The sequence below is a fragment of the Microcebus murinus genome, chromosome 9 (genome assembly GCF_040939455.1).
Source record: "Microcebus murinus isolate Inina chromosome 9, M.murinus_Inina_mat1.0, whole genome shotgun sequence".
Taxonomy (NCBI): Eukaryota; Metazoa; Chordata; class Mammalia; order Primates; family Cheirogaleidae; genus Microcebus; species Microcebus murinus.
Window position 1 is genome coordinate 47,700,656 of NC_134112.1, and position 24,742 is coordinate 47,725,397.

The following is a 24,742-nucleotide window of genomic DNA, read 5'->3' on the forward strand; positions in this document are numbered from 1 at the left end:
AGCTCAGTGGTTTAGTGGCAGAGCAAAGAGCAGCGGTTGCAGGCCTGGGGTCAATCTCTCACTTCCATTGGCAGCGGAGCTGGAGAATGCAGCGAGAGTAGCCAGCACACACCAGGCTCATGGGATTAAGGGATGCTTCATGCTTTTGTACTGTTCACTTGCAGCAGACTGAAACAAAAGCACCAGCCGAGTTAAGTGAATTGAACTTTTACTGTGAGAAGCAATGAAATGCCCCTTTGCACTGGCACAAACTGGAATCCCACACACAATGCAGCAAGCATGCGACGTTTTTTTTTTTTTTTTCTCTCCACACCTGTGAGTGAGGAACATATCCCAGAAAGATCTTATTTCCTATTCACATGGATGCTAAAGAACAAAGTCATGTCTTGTCTGGGTTATGCTGTTTATTTTCCAGTCTGTTGGCATTAAAGTTGCACCCTAAGCACCTATCACGTCTCATGACCCTCTGTGAAGTCCTTTTCAAAAGTTCTGACTTTGCAACACTGGTGACATTTGGAATAAAAAAAAACAAAATCTAATGACTTAGTTGTTTCATGTTATCATGGGAAAAAAATCATCACAGCTTCACTTTAAACTTAATTAAAGAGAGTTTATATTGTGCAAAGTATACAAATTGAAAAATATCAGCCCATATCCATTCTAATAAACTGTTTTGGTTTTATTCCTTTTGTAATGGTTAGATTCAGTTGCTCTGTATGAGTTGTCATGCACAATGAGCCTGAGCCTAAAATGCTAAAATGGAAAAGCTCTTTTATTTTTTAATGAATAACCTCTTGAATTTTGGTGCTAGAGTTCATAGAATTCTTATAGTCAATTACTTTGGTCCAAATTTAGTCAACTATAGTCAAGTCCAACTATAGTCAAGTACTTTGGTCCAAATACATTATTAAACACTCATGCTTGAATTAACATGGTATGGTAAATCTTGTCTCTCTCAGTACTTGCTTATTAAAAGAAATTCTAATAGGTTGATTTTAAGGGACTGACATATGTCTGGTAAAATATAAAGGAGAACAAAGCAACTCTTTCTTTAGCTCTCTCAGATGTGGTATGGTTGGGACTATCTCCATACTGGAGATGGGTGATCCAGATTAAGACATATATGAACTAGATAGGACATACCTGAACCAGATAGTGTTAGAGGAGAATTGCTCAGATGAATGGTGTAATTATGAAAGAAATATTTAGAGAGGCTTAGAAAACAATTAATGACAAGAATAGCTTTATGTTAGAAGAACCTCCATATAAAACTGCATAAAAACTACTGAATCTGACAAAACACTGTATATAATCATGGTCACTGGAGGGCTATCTTTCTAAACACTACACATATATCACAGTAACCTCTCCTGATCATAAATTCATTGCGGCTGAAATTCAAATACATTTAGATTTACTTCTATGTACTCAAGAATTGCTTCCAAATTGGCTCAATAAATATGTAATTATGAAATCAACTTCCATTCACTTCCTCACACCTGTCTGCTGTGCCATACACAGTTGTACATACTCCAAATGTTATCATATATTTCCCAACATTTTATTAAATTTTTCAAACACAGAAGAATGAAAGAATTGTTTAATGAACATCCATGTAGCCACTACATTGATTCTATAATTAACATTTTGAAATATTTGTTTTTAACATAGCTACTCATCTATCTTTCCTTCTGCCCATCCTGTTATTTTAATGCATTTCAAAGTAAGTTATAGATACCAATACACTTCACCCCTAAACATGCATATCATTAATTAGAGTTCAATATATATTTATGTTTTCAAGGTAAATTTGAGTTACAATAAAAATGCATAAATTTTATGTGTATTATTTGATGAGTTTTGAATGGTATTACATAAAAATTGCTGTGCAATAGGAGAGATCCGTTTTAATTCAGAATCCCAGTAAAATTTGATTTTTTTTACCAAAAAAATTTCCTTCATGTTGTCCTTCTTACCTACTCTCACCAAACCCTTAGTGGGCAGTACACTGACAAACACACTGCCAATAAGAGAATAGGCACAGAGAACCCAGACTGGGATAATTCTTAACTTTCTGAGTCACTGCCAAATTTGAGAACCAGATGAATACCAAGGGAATTTTCTACAGAAAACTGCATATATTTAAGTACATGCAGATAGTTTTCATACAATTTCAGTTGGTTCATAGACCTTCTGAATTCCACTAATAGACCCCTGGACCCCAGGTCAAGAACTTCAGGATTAGGAGGTCAGAATGCTGGAGTATCAAGCAGAATTTCCACCATCTAGCCATAATTTCAGAGCATACTGCAGAGGAAATACCTTACATGAAAGTTAAGTACTTGAAGGAAATTCCTTTTGAACAAAGGGCACAATCTAGCTACAGCCCTGTTAAGGGGTGATAAGGTTTATGTGATTTCCTATATTCTCCCTATATGATGAAAATACAATCAAACAAACAAAACCAAAACAAACCAGAAATCTTAGTCTACACAACATGTTTCCCTCAAGAGAGATAGAGCCTGGACCACTCCATCTGATGAGGGCAGAAGCACACGGGGGTGACGTGGGTCCCTATTTAGATGATCCTCTGAGTTGGAGGAGCTGAATTAAAGACTCTTTTCCTAAATACAGCCCCTCACTTGCCCTACCCTTTCTTTCCTATTAATGTTCATTATCAGTGATCCTACTAATATTAATGCAAAATAAAGATAAATAAATGGAAATTCATTGTGCAGTACCATTCTTACTAATGACGTTAGATACCATTAATAATCACATTATTTAGTATCCTACCTCTATTGTTTTATTGTTATGAAAATAAAAATTATTATGAGGGATTCTCATCGCTTTGCCAATGACCCTCAACTCTTATTTTCCTTTTTTAGGTAAAAACGACCTTAGCCAAAAACTTGCAATCATTCTTAATATGGCCAACCATATTTTCCCCCTCAGAAAGAAATGCAGACAACTAATTTGAGTAGTCTGTGAGAATTTCTTATGTCTCTGGTCCTAACAGCAACCTTTCAAGGTAAGTATTTTTATTCCATCCTATTTTGCCAAAGCTGAAGCTCAGAAAGACAAGTTGGAGAAGTATTTCCCATTCCTACTCTTTGGACAAAGGTTTGTTTCTCTTACCAATAATAATGTTTCTTCTGATCATCAGAAGTCCAATGCATGGTCTGCTATCTGCTCTTTACAGACTGATCTGGCTGTTGTGGTCTTTGGTTGTGTCATGTCAGGAGTGTGGCATACCAGGACCTGGCCTGAAAGCCTGGCACTCTGATGATTCCTGCTCTTTTCATCTCCTTGGTTAAACCAACCTTATCTACCTTTGCATCTTGTTCATCCCAGGTTACTTGTGCTTTCTTTGCTAGGAGACAGTTACCTCTGGTTACGTGATGTTCTGCTGTGAGCTGGTTTGGTAGTACCAAGGCCCCAAGGACTCCAACTCTTTAGAAGCCAGTTAAAAAGGGAAAAGGAAAATGTGGAGTAAGGTAAGGGCCAGGATTCCTTAATCTCATTTCAATCAGTATAAGGTTACCATAGCAACCATGCCTAACTGTTCCTGCTCCTCCCGCTGATGGCTTGCTGGCTTGGGTCACTTGCACAGAATTGCTCCAGTTCTCTAATCCACACAATGTTAAATTTTATACCACTTAATTTTATGCCATTTTCTCCTTGAGCATTAAAGAAAGAGACCAAGGGTTTCAAAATCAAAGCATACATAAGTTTTCTGACCACAGTTTTCTACCTGATCAAATATAGCAAGACCACGTCTCACTTCCTCTTCTTGAAGCTACATAGTTCCCCTTTTCTTATTTGCCCTACCCTCAATGCACTCACACATACACACAACCATACACAACACACCTTGCCATTTCAAAATAGCTTGTGATATTTTTCAAGAAATGCTTGGGAGATGAATTTTAAATATATAGATATGGGACGCTAAGCATCGTGTAGACTTGTAACCCTTCTACAATTAAGCCAAAGTTGAGGAAATTTAAGGAAAAACTTGACTTGGCATAATGAAATCTAAACTTTTTTTCATTTGACATGTCTTCCTTTTAAATAATGAGGGAGGGTCACTTCACTCCCTTTACTTTTAAGCACCAAGTAAATAGAATACTCTTCAGAGGTTCAGAGGGACCAGAAAACTGCTGTGACTGTTTTACTGGTGTCTGAAGCGTGGTGGCTGCGGTGTCCCAACCCCGGATAGGGAAGTTACCTCCCATGACACAGAAGCGCCAGGAGCTGCATGAAGGCAGAAAGTAACATCACAATGCTGCCAGTGAGACCAGACTCCAGAAGCAATACCAGGAACTGAGCAAAAAGGTGGGGTCAGCTGGCCTTGAGGTCATTTCTAGGGCAGACGTCCTACATCTGATGATGTGCACAGGTAATTAAGGATGGGTCAACTTAGGCTGCAGTTTGCAACCCTCTTCAGACCAAACAGTGTGGGGGATCCCATAGGTTCTTTAATCTATGTGACACCCAGCCCATTTCACTTTGATGCCATCCCCCCCACTTTCTTTTCTTATTGAAGCCCTCAAGCCGTGTTTCTTTCCATGCCTGATACCACACAAACCTCCCATTTGTGTCCCCAGACTTCTTATATTCCCGTGGAAATCTTTCTTGATCCCTCTGGGAACAAAGAAAATAACAAAGAATGACTTTTCACCCTTTCCTAGACATGCTTTACATTATCTTTAGTATTTGCTAACACTTCTGTGATGGTCATTAATATTGTTCACTGTTTTCAGCTCCCTGCGTTCTGGACCCTCAGTGGGATGCCTTTCTCAGCTTCCTTGGAAGTTACGCAGCATGGCCATCTGAGCAATGAAATATGTGCATCCACGTGGCTGCTTTAAGGGACAGTATTTATCCCAGCAAATCTCCTCCCCCTTCCAAGGTGATGGAGGAAGCACCTTGTGGAGATGGAGCCTCTTGTAGCCTGTGTCCCTGAGTGAACAATGAGCAGAGGCCCCCAGTGACTCATGTGGACATGTGGTGTGAGCAAGAAATAAATGTTTGTTGTATTAAGCAACCATAAAACCTAGCCTATCTTGAATGATACAATGTTTATCATGTCTAATTTGGATCATAAGTCCTTGACCAAAAACTGCAACTTATCGACTCATTCCAATGAGGAAAATGGGGGTGGCGAATACACATAATATACTTAAGAACTCAGAGCTAGTAAGTGGCAAAGTTGGAACTTGCACTCAGGTTTTATTACTACAAATCTCATACTCAGGCATGGATGGGGAGAGATGGGAACACTTACACTGCTGGTGGGATGGCAAACTGATACAACCTCTGTGGAAATTAATATGGAGATACCTCAAAGAACTCAAGTAAAACTACCATTGGATCCAGCAATCCCATTACTGGGTATTTACCCAAAGAAAAAAGAAGACATTCAATTAAAAAAAGCCATCTGCACCCAGATGTTCATAGCAGCACTATTCACAATTGCAAAGATGTGGGAACAACTCATGTCCATAAATACATGAGTGGATTAATAAAATGAGGTCTATGTGTACTATGGAGTTCTACTCAGCCATAAAAAAAAATGATGAACTAAGACCCCTTGTACTATACTGGATGGAGTTGGAGCTCATTCTTCTAAGTGAAGTATCCCAAGAATGGAAAAACATGCACCACATGTACTCACCATTAAATTGGTACTAACTGATCAACACTTATGTGCACATATGGAAGCAACATTCTTCGGGTGTTGGGTAGGTGGGAGTTGGGGGAATGGGTAAATTCACACCTAATGGGGTATGGTGCATGATATCTGGAGGATGGGAATGCTTGTAGCTCTGACTTGGGACATGCAAAGGCAATATATGTAACCAAAGCATTTGTACCCCCATAATATTCTTAAATTAAAAAATAAAAAGAAGAAAAACTAAATCCTAAACACCTTCTACTGCACTGTGATGGCAGTTCACTCTTACAATATATGGGCAGGAGAATAGATCTCTTTTTGAAAAAATAATAGGACAGAATTTGATAAGGTAATGAAAAAAATACCACAGGCCATACAAGTAAATTCATGCTTTTATGTTGAAAAATGAGTAGTAGTGCTGGATACATCTGCCAAGCTTTATAGCATTTTACTTTTGCTTGTGTTTCTTCCTCTTAGCAATAGGAAAGTTCTCAAATATCTGGTGAAAAAAACAGAAATTTTCATATGACTATCACTCTCTCTCAGATTAGGCAAGTTGAATTTCATGTCATTTGAATCTGAGTAAAATTTAAGAAATATTTTTTGAAATTTTAAGTATGAAATATCATGCATATCAAAAAAGAACTGAAAAGATACACATCAAATATTAATATTGAAGAGATCAAGATTTTCTGTTGGGTTGGAACTTTAAGGTTTTACTAGATATTCTTATACATTTGGCTATTTTCCAACATGAATGCATTTATTATTCATGTATAATAAATACATGAGTGTATTTATTATTTGTGATGAAGAACTGCTGATCCTGTAATTGTGGGTTGGTGAGATGGAAATATTTGGTAATTGCAATGAAAAGCTAGACCTGTTTTGCACTTGGCTTAGTTGATCAGCAATGTTTAATGCTCTGCTAAATATTCTTGTTTAAGAGAAAATTGTTCAGAAAAGGAAGAAAGCAAAATGTTTTATGCATTGCTTTAGATATCATGACAAAAAAATCACAAAATAATTTAATATATATCTAAATTTAATTATTTTATGATTTTTTGTCATGATATATATATTCAAAGCATTAATGATGAACTGAAATGACAAAGAGAAAAAAGAAAGAATGTGATACCTAAATTAAAAAAATAATCCTGAATGTTAAATGTTGCTTAATCTTTTCAACTGTAAACACATAAAACACATGGATGAAGGAAGAAAATCAAATAACTGCATACTTTTGATACTTTGGTCATTACTAAATTAAAGATAAGCACTTTGAATCCAACATGATTCTATTTTATCCTCTGATTTGCAGAAAGGAAAGTAGGCTTGAATCTCTTCTAAACTGATCAACAAGTACACAAGGGAGCGATATGTTCTTGCTCCACAGTCACACCCTATTTTGAGGTATGATATAATGCTGGCAATAATGTAATAGAATTATTTTCTTAATCCAATGACTAGTTTCTCTACAACCATATTCTATAATGAGCACCAAGACAAAAGCTTGGGCCTTGGTAATCTTTATTTAAAACTTTAATGAGAGATTCTGAAAATCTTACTGTGAACATAATATAGTAGTGGCATTAAAAAAAATAATTATGTATGTATGTATCCCTCCATCCCTCCCCTCCATCTGTCTAAATATACACCTACTATACTTTGGGCTTCAGCTTCTAACTCTTAACCAATGAACTCAGAATCCACGGGGAAAAGTTGACAATGGGGTACAACTCTAGGGGATTCCACTGATCATAAGGGCTCTGTTTTATCTGGATATTGCTTTTAATTGCTTAGTTTGGGAGGACATAAACACTAGATTCTACTACTTCTTTCCTCTCAATTCCACTGAGAAGTGATTAACACTTGCATTTTGTTACACTGTGCATTATCAGTAATAAAGAGTATGAGGAATGTTTAAATGATATCCCTAAAAACTTCATTTAATTATAGGAAATCAAACTTCTCTTTAAAAAAAATATAATGAATCACACAGTTAGACTTAGCACTTAGGGATCTAATAAACATTGATTCCCTGACTCTTCCTGATCTGAAAATTATTACAGTTCTTAACAAATAAAAGGTAATAACTAATAAAAGGAAGAGAATTATGGGATTCATAGTGAAAGGAACACTCTGTGTTCAGAAAAATGTTTGGAAGAAGTGGCTGGCCATCTGCTGGGTTCCCACACAGTCCCTGTGATATATGCCCTCATTAAAGTTTTGGTTTAAAGCTAACATTGAAGTGGCTGTTTATGGATTCCCATGTGTCTTTACTGTAATATGAAAAAAGAGAGCAATGTTTAAACTGTGGCACATGGCAAAGAACCACCAGAGGAATATTTAATAGTACTTAACTATATTTTTAATGAAAAAAGTATACCTTATAACAAGGGCAAAGAGTAATTATTATGTTTAAATGAATTAAAGCAATATTTAAAGAGATGTGATGATACAGACATAATTATATACTGTTTAAAGTAATTTAACTGTTCTCAGTCACTGTATTATTTAATCCTGATCCTATTCTTGTGCTTTAATTGAGCTAATATCTCGCCTTTAACCTGATTTTGGAGGTATTTCCTTTTGCAGATTTATTGTGGCTCTGTTTCCATGAGTGTTACCAAGTATAACATTTCATGTGCATTTTCTTCCCTTAGAAGATGTAACTAACTATATGCTCGAAAAGAATATTTTACTTGTCACAGATTCCAGAGAGTCAGCAATAGTCCAGAACTTTATGTCTAAACTCAGGCTCCTGTTCTGTCTTAGAATTTAAAGAAAAAACAAACAAACAACAGAACTCTACATTTTAGATCCATGTGATTGCTGAAAGAGAAACTGTGTGTCTATGGTGAAGAACATTAACCTATATAAATATTTTTTCCCCAAAGAGAAGGGTTCACTCAAAAGTAACTTTTCATACTTTACTATAAACTTAGAAGACAAAGATTTTATAATTTGCACATTAAAAAAAAATAAAACGGCCATCAGTAGTCATCTGGCCTACCTCAGATCCATGATGATGTGGAAAAATTGGAATCCTTTTATATACATTGCTAGCAGGAATGTAAAATGGTGTAGCCACTTAAATGTTCATAGCAGCATTATTCAAAATAGCCAAAAGGTGGGAATGACCTACACACCTATCAACTGAAGAATGTATAAATAAAATGTAGTATATCCATAGAATGGAATATAATTTGGCAAGAAATAAAGGAAGGAAGGGAGGAGACAGTAGTGATGCATACTACAACATGGATGAACCACTATGCTAACTGAAAGAAGCTGGTCACAAAAGGTCACATATGTATGATTCCATTTACGTGCAATGCCCAGAACTGGCAAATCTACATAAACCAAAAGCAGATGAGTATTTGTCTGAGGCTGTGTGGAATTTGGGGGAGTGGGAAAGGGAAGTGACTGCTAATGAACATGCAGTTTCTTTTTAGGGTGATGAAAATGTTCTGGAATTAGATTGTGGTTGTGTTTGCACAATTCTGAATATACTAAAAAGTACTAAACATCACACTTTAAATGGGTGAATTTTAGGGTATATGAAATATATATCAAACACGTTCTAAGTATAAAGAATTTGTACAAAATCTAAAACCATAATTTTGGACATATAATTTGTCCATTTTATAATAATGTTCATGAAGATGATGATAATGACAATGATATATTGGTGGCTAGACAGAAGTAAAATATTATATGAATGTATACTAATGGACAGTAGTTCTGTTTGGTAAGTGAGACTGTATTTTTATATTAGGCACTTCTGTTGTTTTTGCCTTATATACTGAACATGTGCTACGTCTGTAATCAGGAAAAAAGTATCATAGTTTATTTTAAAAGTTTTATAAATAGAAACTTTAGAGAAGGAGATTAATAGGGGCTATAGACCCAGCAGGAAAAGGTGGTTAGAGCTGCAGGGCTCTGTAGGGGGGTTAGAATTGGATTCAGAAAGGCAGAGGAAGAGCAAGAGCTTTCTAAATAGTTCTTTAATTTCTAGCATCATTGTTTAACTCTATCTGGACTCCAACAGTAGAAATGAATTTGTATTATTTACCACTGAGTCCCCAGGGTTTAGAACTATGTCTGGGACATAGGAGGTGCTTAATAAACAAAAATTGAATATATGAATAAATACTTGCTGCCAGAATCCTTTCCCTAAAATACAGATGACAACTGGGGCTATCACTAGCAACATATACATGCCTTTATGTAAATTAGAAAAAGGTGTCCCTCGCCCTAGGTTGATGCGGCTCCTCTCTAGGATAGGTGCCCATGACTGGCTCCAACCCTGCTGCCTGGCCAATCTTCCTTCCTAGGGCCCCAGCCCCAACTGCATACAATTGTAACGGATAAAGTCCACACTCCTGGGGCTGGAAATCAAAGTCCTTCTCAATGTGGTCCCAAATTTCCTGCCCCATCACAATCATTTCCAACATCTATTCTCTGCTCAAGCTACACTGATCCTCTGCTTCAATGTGTTAGCTCCCACTACACCTTTGTCCCACAAATTTAGTGACTTTATGACAAATACCTACCATTTAATAAAGATGAGTTATCCACATTCTAACATTGTTCTCAGTGACTGTCTAGGACCCTCCCTCTTGTCCTCACGTGCTCTCATTCTGACTCTCCTCCTTCCTGTCTTTGACTAAGTGGATATATATACTATACCAACTTTTGACTCTCAGCTTTGCCTTCCTTTGTTTTGGCCTTGGCCCCCTTTGGACAATTTCCCTGGACCCTTTGAAGGAAACCAACAGCCTGCCTCTTTAATTCTCCTCAGGTGGAATCAACAGTCACTCTTCCTCTGAACTTACCCAGCACATTATATAAACCTGTATGAAACCTTGATCATATCGTATTATGTTGTTTCCTTATATATTTCTACCTTAAGACTTTGGGGCTTCTAATGGAAGGAACTACATCTTATTTTTAGGTGCTTAACACTGTGCCTGGCATATGTCAGGTCTTCAATGAATTTGTATGAACAAAAATATGAGTAAATGAAACATAGAGACAGAAAATTTGGTCTGAGTAGAGTAATTGAGACTTTTGGGGTCGATTCTAGTAGGATGGAGTCAGATTGTAAAAGGCATTGAAATTCAAACAGAGGTGGTTACACTTGAGGTGGAAAAAAATCAGGGATCACTTCGTATCTCGGGAGAGAATGAATGACATGACACAAACAGCACTTTGGAACATTTATATATCACGGCTCAAAGTAGAGGGGGAATGAGGGAGAGGCTGTAGTCATACCAAGCGCTCAATAAATTGTTTATTGTTTGGTTGGTTGATCCTGGAGAAACTCTTACAAAAATATATTGGTATGAGATGAGAGAATGACGAAAAGAGCAGGAATTCAAGAGATTATGCAAAGCAAAGATGGGCAGGTCTTGGAAGCTGACAGAAAATGTAGATGAAAGGAGTGCTGGAGCCAGTGGGAGCAGAGTGGGACCATGGGCAAGGGGAGAACAGTTGAGACGGGAAGCTGAGGTGTAAGGGGAGAGGAGACCAGCTCTGCATATCCTGAGGTGCAGCGGCTGGTCTGCGTGCACATGTGTGCTAATGTGACTGTGGAGTCAGGCATGTCTGTGACACAAACAAACCCTGCGCTGTTCTAACAAGTCCACCCTCCCACTGTGCACCACCCCTGCCCTGGCTCAGTTTTCAGCCAACAAAAACAAAATTACTCATAAAATTAATGGAAACAATCTGCTTTTTCCTTGCCATAGGAAGAATTTTTCTTAATTGCTTTTTTTTTTTTTTTTTGGAGTTTTGAATCATATATCCTGTAGCTTGATTAAATCCCTTAGAAGCCAACTATGCATTAGAGGTTTGCAGTGTGAATCTCAGAGCTAGTGTTTACTCGTTGCGTGTAAATGGATATGCCTTGGAAAGCTCCACTTCAGCTAGGGTAATGAGCATATGCTTTCCCTCTCTTGTGCAAAATTTATGCCTCAACATTTTAGGGGAAATAGGATCTGGCTAAAATGTCAATAAAAACTGAGTTTCTGAATAATCTCTTATTGTTAAATTAGGTTTTCTAGTATGAGTCTCTTATATTTGTAAAGGTCTTTTCCTTTTTTTAAAAAAGTGCTTTCTGTCTGTATTTTTTTTCCTTTTGTTCTCTTCAGTTCTCCTTAAAGGAAGCAGGGCAGGTGGCAGGTACATATAGTGGTATAAAGAAAAGCACACGGCCATTTATCTAAGAAAAGGGAGTTCATAAATATAGGTACCTACTCGCTTATATTATAAAGAAGTTTGCCTTCTATCCTTGTCCCTCCCTCTCCTTACATAATTTTTTTTAAAAAATGTACGGTTTAATGCAGCAGTCCCCCATCTCTTTGGCACGAGGGATCGGTTTCATGGAAGACAATCTTTCCATGGAGTTGGGTAGGGGGAGGCGGAGCTCCGGCAGTGATGAGATGCCATGGGGAGCAGAAGGGCTGTAAATATAGATGAAGCTTCGCTTGCTTGACACTGCTTACCTCCTGCTGTGTAGCCCGGTTTCTAAGTTTCATGGAAGACAATTTTTCCACGGATGGGGCAGGGCGGGGAGTGGGGAGGCAGAGCTCAGTGGTGATGCGTGGCCAGTTCCAACAGGCCACGGCCAGAACCAGGCCACAGCCCAAGGGTTGGGGACCACAGGTTTAATGGAAGTTAAACCATATAATTTTTTAAAAATTATATAAAAAGAAGAAGAGACAGAGGTAGAAGATAGACTTCTTGACTACACCTTGTTTTTAAATCTGACTTCGAAACATAGTTCGCAATGTTATTAGACAAAAAAATTCAGCTTAGATGTCTCAGCACTTACTAAGTCAGATTAGAAAATCTATTACCTGATTCCTCTTTATAGTTTTACCACCCCCTGCTTCCACTCTAATTTCTTGAGAAGGACCCAGTGCAGTTAGAAGTGCTAAGATAAGGGGTGAATATCTGTGGTAACAAAATCAGCGGTGTGAGACGCTAAGCAAAAGCAACGTAATTCATTCTGTGGCCTCCCAAAGCTGACTAGCCAGTCATTTCAGTCACCACAAATATTTAGAAAAACCAGACCCAGGTGGCTTTTTCTGTGCTAGCCTTTCTTTGAAAGATTAGTTTTCCTTGATAACCGATACTGGCACCTACACCTAGACCCTAAAAGGAGTCCAGGTGAGGGGCCATGGAGTCTTTAGAGCTTTATAAAAAAAAAAAAATTGTCCATTTCTGTTCCTTTTTGGTTTCATTTTCATGGGAACCTGCAACTTGGGAGAAAATCTATATGGGCAACCAAAAGATACTGTATTCTGTTTTTGAGCATCTGCTGTATACAAAGTTCTAGGCCAAAACAGAATGGGGAATACAAAAGTGAATGAGAAAAATCACTATTTACAAAGTTTACCATCTTGAAGAAGAGCTCTAAAGCTTTTTTAAAAAAAATTGTTATTAATAAAAGCCATAAAGTTGCAAACCCTCCCCCCCCCGCAAATTTTAAAGGCAATCCTAAAAATAAAAAATAAATAAATCTGTTCACCACTTGGTGGTATGAGAAGAATTATTGCAAGTGGTTTTCAAACAGGAATTTGACTATGGTACTATAAAATAAATTGATGATATGGCATATTTCTCATTGGAATGCCCTAATAAAAACAAAGAACTACAAAAAGAAAAAAGGAAGAAAAAAATTCAAACCATTTTCATTACTCATGTTGCCATTCTGAGGTTAGTATGTGAGCAGTGTGGGGTAAAGCCAACGAGCAATCCTTTGGCTACAATTCTCAGTGTGTAGGAAGGAGACATCATTCCAAGATTAGGTTAAGTTAAAAAACCCCGTGATCTTGAATTTGAATTGTAACTATTAACACAAACTTGTAAAGTGTTTCATCTTCAGGAGAAATGCACATATCACAATCTATTGAAAAGGTCTAGAAACAATCAGTGATCAACCTAGTAACAGTGTACGCCCCTACCACTCAAACTGTGGTCTCACTGTAGAAAAGGCTGATGATTCCAGATCTGGGGCAGGAAAAACATCACACGAGTCTGGAACATCTTGTCATACCAGACAGAAAAGAAGCTATTAAAAATTATTAGAGTCTTGTCAAAAGGATTTAGAAAGCAACTTGAAGAGTCTCCCACTGGCAAAAAAATAACTGCAATAAATCAAAACATATTGATCACCTTTGGAGGATATTAGGAAACCACTCATTATTTTGAAAAGAGAAAGAACCAATCCTTCATCTTGTCTTTTCTATATAAAAGGTTCCTCAGGGTAACAACATAATTAATGAGGGAAGTTTCTCTTTATAGAAATGTTTCAGCTAATAAACTGAGAAGAAATGATAGAATTAGAATATTATCATTTTGCAATCCTTAATGAATTATTGGATCTAGGCAATGATCATTAATAGCTATGAAAGTGTACATCCCCATTATGAAGTATTCTTACTAAAAAAAAAATTAAACCTAAATCTGATCAAAATTCTTGATCTAAGTACCAATTTATAGAAAAAATGGGAAAGAGAGGAACATGTTAAAAGACACCACAGGAATGCAACCAGCAAAAGTGATTGCAGGAAATTCTCAAGAATTATTCAATGAAATTTCTTTATATGTGTGTGTGTGTGTGTATATATATTTTTTATTTCATAATCTTATGGGAGTACAAATGTTTAGGTTACATATATTGCCTTTGCCCCACCCAAGTCATAGCTACAAGTGTGTCCATCCCCCAGACAGAGCACATTGCACCCATCAGGTGGGTATATACCCACTTCCTCCTCCCCCTCCCACCTGCCTGACACCTGATGATGTTACTACTATATGTGCACATAAGTGTTGATCAGTCAATACCAATTTGCTGGTGAGTACATGTGGTGCTTGTTTTTCCATTCTTGGGATACTTCACTTGGCAGAATGGGTTCCAGCTCTACCCAGGATAATACAAAAGGTGCGAGGTCACCGACATTTCAAGGAGAAGGGTGAATGGAGGGAGAAGGAGAGGGCAACACACATGGTGAGGAAGGGAAAGAAGAAATTTTAAACAATGGTTGGTTGGACACTCAGGGAAATATAAACACTAATTGAATATTTAATAATATTAAGGAAATGTTGAAATTTTGAGATGTGTGACCACAGTGTTGTGATTAGGTTTAAAAATGATAGCACATATGCTGCAATATTTAAAGAGGCAACAATACTGTCTTAACTCTGTTATGAAATAATCTGGGTAGTAAGAATAGCTAGAAGTTGGTAACTGTCAAAGTTAGGTACATGGGGGTTCATTCTCTTTACTTTTATATGTTTAAAATTTTCCGTAATAAAAATGCAAAAATACTACTTCTCACCCTTTGTTCTCCTTGAATACACTTCTTTTCCTTTTTCCTTCTATAAAGCCCAGGCAAGTTCCACTTCAGTGTTTAACCCTTTGCACTCGCTTGCTTTTTTCTCATTATCCACTCGATATTATCCACAATCAACATCCGAGTGCAAAGGGTTAAGGCATTTCTGACCAAAACACCCCACACACAGGTTCTCCTCCCCAACCTCTTAGGGAGACCCCGATCTATCCCATCACTCATGTGAGACAGATAGGCTGTTTTATTTATTTTAATTAAAAATAATGACAATGGCTTTTTGATCTTCATTGCAGAAGTTACAATTGCAAAACGACAATCCTCACTCATAATCCTACTCAATCAGGAGGGAACCATTGTAAACATTTTGTTTATATTTTTCAGTCTTCTTTCTAGACTATAACTCTATTTTAGTTACAGAAATGGGGTTGTAGTATACAAAGCTATTTTGCAACCTGCTTTCCTCACTTAATGATAGACATAGAGCATATTTCAGTATGTCATTAAATATTACTTTAATGTTATTTAACATGAACTACACTATTACCTTAACTTTTCTTCAAAAGTAGGAAATGAACTCCTTGAAGGCAGAAGTGATACGAATTTGTGATGCACTTTGCATATCAAATATCTAGGAAAGCATCTTTCATGATAAACATTAATGGTCATGTGTATTGGGGGGGGCTCTGATTGTGTTAATCATGTGGTTGTGCTTTCGTGGCTCAGCTGACAAGGGGAATTTGAAGACTGTGGATACATTACAAAGGATCCTATTACACGCTTAAGCCAATGTCCATGATCTCCTGGTATTTAAGTGCAATAAAAATTCAAGAACAGAAAGTTGCATGTTTAATGACAGCACTGGCTGTTATTGATTTCTCAACCATACAATTCCAAATCAAAATAAGAAATGACCTCCTGGACCCAGCTTCTTTTATGCTAGATCAGCAGCAAGGACAGGAATTGACAAAGTTGAGAACAGCAGACATGTGCTTTCATAAGAAATCCAGTAAGTTCTCTACCCACTAATCCACCCATGGAGATTAGGGAGGCCCTTTGGCTTAGGGATTTTCAGGAGTCCTATGTCCTGGGTGGTCACTGATTAGCTTTTGGATAATATTGATTGAAGAGGGAAGCAGTTTTGCCTATTTATTCATCTATAACACTAGAATAAAAATAAAATGTTTAAGACAAAACAAACTTTATAAAGATACAGGCAATAAACATTCCTCACATTTGCTCAGCATGTCTAGGGGTGGAATCTGGTCATTTTTAGTCTTCATCCTTTTTTATTTGAACGCTCCATCAATGTTTGTGTTAAACTAGGTATCCTTCTGCACATTTTGAAGTTGAAATAGGACTTTTTAAATCATAAATTTAAATAGTAACAAAAATGTACTGTCTGACTTACAAAAATATTAACATTTTAAAATGAATATTTTACATCATTCTTTAACATGGGTCCAAATGGAATATTATTCAGCCATAAAAAATGAAATCCTAACATTTGCAGCAATATTGATGGAACTGGAAAACATTACGTGAAATAAGCCAAGCACAGAAATACAAATATCAAGTGTTCTCACTTATATGCTGGAGCTAAAAAAGGTGGATCTCATGAAAATAGAGAATAAACTGGTGGTTATCAGAGGCCAGGAAGGGGAATGGGGAGGAGGAGAGGAAGGGGGAAAAAAGAATGTACATGTATTTATTACTACTGGTCTGTACACTTAAAAGTGGTAACGATGGTATTATAATATGTATATTTTACTTAAACAAAATATTTCCAAAAATGGGTCCAATGGAGTATAACTTGATCCACTACCCCCCCCATTAAAAAAGTGTATGAATAAATTGTTCTTTAGCAATTGGAAATTTTACATCATATACTTTTCTCCTTTAATTAGTACCTCCATTGCACTTCCCTTATAGAATTTTAACCTAATATAATGTGTTCTTATTCTAGAACTTCTTTATCACTCCATCATACTTTATAGCATAAATATGTGCATAAATTTAAATTTTAAAAATTTCCCAAGACAATAAGATTAAAAATCATTAAAAATTTTTCTTCTGAGTTGAATTATCATTATAATTATTGGTACATAATTGATCAAATTAATAAAATAGTATAAATTTGAAAATAATTATTAAACATAAAATTAAACTTTTAGTGGAACTGCATCTCTTAATGAGGTAGATGAAGACTGCTTCACTTCTCCCCAGGTTAGCTGATGTACCTCTGGAAGAACAGTATAGGTATTTATTACTAGAATGAGTCTGGGTGCTTTGATCAAAGGAAGCTTTTTTGATACCAAGAAGTGGATCCAAGATTTTGTTTGTTACTTGAAGTTTGTGCAGGTCAAGATCACGCTACATGGTAAGAATAAGATGGATGAGAGGATTATTTTTTGGTAAAGGGGAAGAAAGGTCATTAGAAAAGGAGAAGCAGCACATGCTCTCAGGCAGATGAATTTTAGACACGAAATAGGAAATTTAGGAAAGAGTTTGAGTGTAGAGGGGTACACTCGTCTTAGTTCATACCTCATAGGAATTCATAATTTTATAGGGAAACATAAATTAATGAAATAAAATTTGTTTGAAATCGGAAGGTACAAAGTCAAATAGGAAGAACAATTACTTCTTCCTGGAGAAGTAAAAAAAAAAAAAAAAAGGGGGCAGGGCTTCTTAGAGAACTAAGGAAGGAGGGCATTTCCATGGCTAGGGAACCAAGACCTGAGGTGTGGGAACGTGAGGTGTGTTTAGCACCCTGACCATCTCTGCGGCTGACACGGAGGTTTAAGGATTAGTTGGAAAAAGCAATGAGGGCCACATCATGTAGGCCTCAGAATTATTAACTTCCTCCTCTAGCCAACAAGACTCAGGAACATGTCTTTCTTTCTTTTTTTTTTTTTTTTTTTGAGACAGAGTCTCCCTGCTTTGTTGTGGGGCCGGGGTGAGTGTGGTGGTGTGAGCCTAGCTCACTGCAACCTCAAACTCCTGGGCTCAAGCGACCCTCTTGCCTCAGCCTCGGAGTAGATGGGACTACAGGCGCGAGCCAGGGAGTCCCAATTTTTTGTTTCAAATTTTAGTTGACTGGCTATTTTTTTTCTATTATTAGCAGAGACAGGGTCTCGCTCTTGCTCAGGCTGGTTTCGAACTCCTGAGGTCAAGAAATCCACCCACCTCGGCTTCCCAGAGTGCTAGGATTACAGGTATGAGCCACACCGCCTGCCCTCTGAGGAACACTTCTAAGCAGGAAGTGACTGATCAGATTGGTGTTTTGAAAAGAAAGCCCTTTTAGTAGTGAAGACGATGGATGGCAGGGAGGAGAGGAGTAACCAGAGGCAGGGGGACGATTTATTAATAGGAAGCAGATGAGGGATAAAGAGGGCCTCCACCATGGATAGGAGACAATGTGGCATGGAGAAGAGAAAATGGATTTTAATATTTAGAAGGCAGATTGACAGGTCTTGGTGGCTCAATGAATGTCTGGAAAAAGACAGGGCAAGTTTATGGAAGACGCTGGGCTGCTTAGCGTGGGCAACTGTGCTGTTGATAATATAAGCAATAAATAGGAAAGGGAATATAGAATCTTCCAGTGAAAGCAGGACTCATTGGCTCATTCATGTTTGTTTCTATACCATCTAACAGATATTATTAGGTAAATGAATAGATCTATCACTGTGTTTGGTCTCACTAAATCCAAGCTCAATGACAAGATGGTACCTGTAGGCAGGATCTAAAAATTTTGTTTTATGGAAAAATTTGTGGACTGCACACAACTGATCCTCAATTCACAAAACAATCATAAAACATTTTAAAATCTAATCAATTGTTGAAAATAACAGTAAGCATTTTTAAAAGATAACACTATACCATTCAGAAACAGAAAATCAGTTATTCAAAGATTAAAATTAAGCAGCTTGGCCTCAAATTATGCAATGCCAAGAAATGTAATTCCATGTGTTGTTGTGTTTACATTTTAAAAGAAGTATTTACAGTTTAAAAGAAGTATTTTCTCCAAGATTTAAAAAAAAAATTATCCCACTTACTCATAAAAGCATCTTTTAGCTCATAAAAAAACACAAGCCATGGCCAATATGAAGACGAAGTCTTCTTTGATTGGAAATTCATTTTAAAAAATTGGTCTGAAAACTGGGAATTCAAAAATAAGTTTTTCAGAAAAGTTATTTTGTTATAATAAAATCATGTAAAATTATGTTCCTTTTTATTTGGTATATTCTTCATTATAAATCATTGAATATAAGCAAACAAATTGTTTAAAATTAACAAGTCAATGTTCACTGAAAGAAAATTTAATTATATCTCTTCACTTAACAGCGATCTACCTATGTGAACAGTATATCAAAGGGTCTATTATTGTGGTCTTCACATCACTCTAAATATTATTTTAATATTAAAAATCTGCAAATTACAATTTTATCTATTATCAATTATACACACCCATGGTCATTTATTTCTGCCATCGTCGGAATGAAAGGGTAGATTCTGGCACATTTAGTAGAATCATTCATGATTCAGAAAGAGTAAAATACTTGGAAGCAAAATTTTTCTCTGTATGTAAAATTAACACATATGCATACTTTTAAAAAAGAGACCAACATATAATATCTTGGGGAAAAATATGCTAAACTGAGCACTTATCAATATTTTTAGACCTATTATGAAGTTTGGACTCCAGTCCTTTCTGTATCTGTGAACACACACAGAACAACTTATCATAACATCACTATTTGACCTCTAAGGAACAGCTCATGTCATCACAGAGCAAAAGTGCTGGCGAAACATTTATCTAGATGAAAGACCTCAAGCAGTTAACCTGCTCAGCAGAGGCAATGCAACCAGGCAACAGGATAATGACCTCTATCCAAATGTGGAAGGTACATCAATTTAATACCCTGACAGCTTGACAAAAGATGATGGCAGCTCAGCAGGAAAACATTAGCCATGATAACGCAGGGTACTGTATGTGAAAAGAATGAATTATAAAGCACAATGCTATTTGGGCCGAGTAGGGATTTTTTTTTTTTTTTTTATCCAACTTTATATTTAGGACGGTAGTCATGCCTAAAGCCTCCTTCCATTCTTTTCTACCTGAAGAATATCCTGATAAAAGTAAAAAGGCAGTGTGGATTAAATTGACAGCTTAAACACAAATCAAGTTCCTAACTAAGCCAGGAAATGCTGCACATCATTTCTGGCAGGCTTGTTACTACTGTTTCAGAGGAGAAAAACCTGGGCATTGGTAAATTGGCTTAATCCACTTGAGAAAAAACTGGTAACTCAAATAAGTGTGAACAAGACCAGCCTCACTGTGTGTATTATTTTGTTTTATTTTTAAAGGGAGAAGGTACTTGGCTCGCTTTGGGGTGCTTCAGATCTTCAGCTGTAAAATGTCCCTACTGCAAATTCTGTTAAAAAAACAAAACAAAACAACAATTTAATTTTAGAGTAGTAGCATGATCATGCTTGTATGTTTATTCAGGGACCTTTACTCTGTGACAGGGTTTCAGCCTGTGAGGTTTTCTCTACACATGGCAGGCAGCTGTCAGAACCAGTGTGAGGGGTGAAAGGGCAGCCCGGCTGCTCTGTTAAATCACGGGGTTCCATCAACATCTCAGAATTCCTGCCGAGTGGGAGCTGGGAGACCACAGATTAGAGTACACTGGAGTGTGTATATTAGGTCACTCAGTGTCTATCAAAGCGGTATCACACCGGTGAGCTGTACAATAGATTTTACTGTGTTCGTTCAAAGAAATTGTAAGGAGAGTGGACATGTGTGTAGCAGACCATAGCTGAACACTGAATTCTTCTTGTCTTTAAATGGATGGATTTATTACCCCCAAGATGAACGAAGAATAGGAGCACAATCAATAGCTTGGAAAACATGCGAGGCTGGTGGTTTTATTCTGTTCTTGGAAATGACTGTGGAGCAGATGTCTGATGAAGCAGACAGAGCCCACGGCCCAGCACAGTGGCGGGGAAGAAGGCTGATCAAGGCCGTGATCCTGGGCCATGAAGTTGTTTCACAACCCTGGCTGGTCACTTCCCCCAGTTCCACAAAACTTTAATGCACTAGTTTGTAAATTGGAAACAATATCTGTCTTATTTACCTCCCAAGGTGGGTAAATAAAAAATGAATTCCTAAATGAGAAAAGTCTTAAAATGTTGAGAGGAATGCCGCATTATGGTATAATGTATGATAATTAAGAAATTGAAATGTAACTTGTGCCAATGGATATTTGGTCTACGTATAAAAATAGGAACTATCTGTTCCTTCAATAATTATTGTCTAATTTCTTTTTAGCAGAGTAAAATTCATGTTCCCCAAGGCATCATGTAATCGTTTAACAAGATAATAAATATAAACAGCACCATGCCTGAAAAGTAAAATTTTAAAATGTTCTAAAAAATGTGTCTTATATTTTAATTCCTTAATTATAACTTCTGTAAGGCATTCTTTGACTGTGATAAGTATATACCTGAATTTATATTAATAATATCTAACACTAACAAAATGTTTACCATGTGCCAGGTACTGTTCTAACCATGTTACAAAAGTTAATTTAATTCACATAACTATATGTATAGTGGCCCCAATTATCAGCTTTTAAGGCTATATCACCATCTTACAGAAAATATAAGGTTCTGCGTTATAATCTCAGTTATAATCTCATTTGGGGTTAAATACATTTTCTAACCTTGTAAAATGTGAACCGCCAACCACTGTCTACAAAACTATTTCATTTTAGACCCTTGAGGTAAATGACATTTTTATAGTCATTTTTACACCCCATTTCTTAGATGGCAATATTATGCCCTGAGAGGTGAAGTGATTTGCACTGCAAAAGTTCCAGACCTAGGATTCACACCCAGGTTGTGGGTGGGTGGCCTCTCTCTGCATCAGAGGCCTGTAGCTAGTCTATTATTTGGGGCAATGCCATGGTATCCACTTGGCCAATTTGGAATCCCAAACTGAGAAATCCGTTGAGACCTCGTCACCCAGAAGATGGCTCTGACATGCAGCGTGTCACGAAGTCTGGTTCACACCGGGGCCGTGACTCCCTCAACATTGTCACGGTCAGCTGGGCTGCTAATTGTTTCAGAGTGAATGCAGCAATGGCTGCCACGGCACAAATGCACCTCCCAGGGGAGGAAGCTGAAATGAGACCTTATGACATTCATTCAGGGGAATTGCAACTTGAGATGTGCCTCTAACATTTGCCACCCGGGGACACAGAAAAGACACCTCAGAATAAGGCAAATGTGGAGGACAGGAGGCTTTGTTTTTTATTATTATTTTTTTAAATTAGAAATATTCTTCCTCATTGTTTGTAAATAAGTTCTTGAAGAAAATCTTTAAAAGACAGTAAAGAAATTGTTAGATTGAATTCCATTTTGTCTGTTGTTGGGTGATAAAACAGAGTGTGAAATACAAATAGGTATAGATTGAGCATCATATAACAAAGCTACATATAACAGCTTTGTAGCTTTCCCTTCAATAAACTCAAAGATTGTCTTTGTATCCAGTGACCTTTTGGTGGGATTTAAAATAAAAACTCAAAAGACACAGTACAATTTGTCTAGACCAAAGACCCAATTATAATTCTCTGTCTCATCTTTTATGGTTACTTCTTAGAATTCTGCTTAGGTGAGCAAGGACTGAAAAATATTCCTCTTTTCTGGATAAGATTATCAAATCAAGTGAGGGTTTAGATGGTTGCCCTGATTGGTGATTCTTTCATGAACTTCACCAGCAGGCCCAAGAGCACAGAGACTGCTCAGCTCTCTAAATTTTAATAGTAATCAATTCGGACACAGATTGAGTTGTGTTGTTGGGGCTAGTCAGAAGGACCATTGTATGTACTCTATGAATAACAAAAACTGAAATTGAGATACATTTACAAACACATTCACACATACTCAGAGACCTTATGAATAAAAAGTGAAAATGCCAAATTACTTGGATGCTTGTAGGCTGGATCAGCACCTTACAAAAAAATACAAGACTCTGCACTATGATCACACTCTAGGTTAAACACATTTTCTAATCTTGCAAAATATGAATAATCTAACTGCCTTCTACAAAACAATTTCATTTTATAGATTTTTGCATGCTACTGTATTGCTTCTAAAAGATTAATTAATAGGCACTTCAACTTTAGCCTCTTCACAAGGCCATCCTATTTATTTATAAGCTTTATTAATTCTGAAGCCAGTTGCTTCTCAATGGTGTATTTATGTTCAACTAGGTCAGGTCCACTGGGATGATATTTGGTCTCTCACAGAAGACACAAAGAGCCTGTATGGACAGCAGGCTCAAGCTACTAAACATACTTCCTTTCCTAAGATTTGACTACATGAATTTGTTAGACTTTTGTGAAAAAAAAAATATAGAAATCCAGAAATGCATTTCATAAGTCTCTCTACATGAGACCTCCTACACATGAGGCTGTCAGTAACACACCTTTTAATTAGGGAAATTGGCCATTAGCAAACAGTCCATTTGTGACAGTGGGTTTGTGTAACGTGGTGTAGTTAACAATGAAAGGCACCCACATGTACAAGTAGAGGAAAACACTGAAAACTGCTCTCTCTCCATATGTTGATTTGCTTAAAAAGTATGCATTTGCTGACCAAATGTACGAATCACTAATTTTCAAGTATGTTGAAATAGAACAAAAGTAAAAAAAATTCATTTATATTTCTCAATGAAGCTGTGATTAACTTTGATAGTGATAATGCCATAGAGATAACTTGATAAATAAAAACAATGCAGAGGCATTTAACATTTAAATCATTCAAATGCAAGTTACACATTCTCACTTCCTCTTTTAGCAAAGTTATGCATGGCTTACTTTGAGAACTATTTGAGCCAGCCCCAGTTGATGAGTGAACAATAAAAGCATCTGGGCATCTGGGATGTCCACTTTCTTGGTCTTCTTGCTCTCTGATTTTCCTCAATGGAATGAATGTGATCAGCATGATTTCCTTTTGAAACTAATATTGGCCAGAACTCACCGATGATGACTTAGCACAGAATACTGGAGTTGAAAGTGGGTCCTGGAGACACAAAACTCTGTCCTTATTTCACAGGATGATGAACCAGAGGCCACACAGAGATTAAATGACATGCTCAAGGTCACAGCTAGTTGGTGACAAGGTTAAATTTAGTCCAAAACTCATGTCTTTGGATTCCTAATGCAGTGCTTTTTTTACTCTACTACCCTTACTATGATGCAAGACAGACAAATGGCACCAACTCCTTAGAGTTTCTCTGTCAGCACATGATTATTAGATGTATGCTGTTGACTCTGTGAATTTGCTGAGGTTGGAAGAAATGTGCTGCAATCTAAATGTCACAGGCCTGGAAGTAATCAAAAGGAAGCTGAATGTTCGTTACTACTGTGCATAATGCTTGCAACATATCTGCGGTTGGTTGCAATGTATTATTAGAGCTTGGGTTTTTGTTGTGACTGTATGAACCGTGCCGCATAGGGAACGCTGAAGAGCGATCACAAAAATACCTTTCTTTCCCTACTGTCCCTCAAGCAGCAGGGATCAAATAACTGTTTCTCAGCTGTCTGTCTTTTAAACAAAAATATCTCCTTCACTCTATGCGTATCTGTGGCACGTTGGTGTCTGCTGCTTCTTCTCTCTTCTGTTCTATTTTTTT

At 37.0% G+C, this 24,742-nt stretch overlaps 1 protein-coding gene across 4 annotated transcripts in view; it reads right to left on the reverse strand.

Moving 5' to 3' along the window:
• CDK14 (cyclin dependent kinase 14) overlaps positions 1-24,742 on the reverse strand; it is a 542,302-nt gene that overhangs the window by 16,139 nt on the left and 501,421 nt on the right. The window contains exon 15 of one of the 4 annotated variants that reach the window (XM_012779597.2): positions 5,732-6,179. The exons of 2 other annotated variants lie outside the window; for them this stretch is intronic. The gene's annotated coding sequence lies outside the window, so the exon portion shown is untranslated. Of the gene's footprint in view, positions 1-5,731; positions 6,180-20,381; positions 20,478-24,742 lie in introns of those variants that run through there. One more of the 4 variants, XM_012779598.2, reaches the window with a different exon arrangement.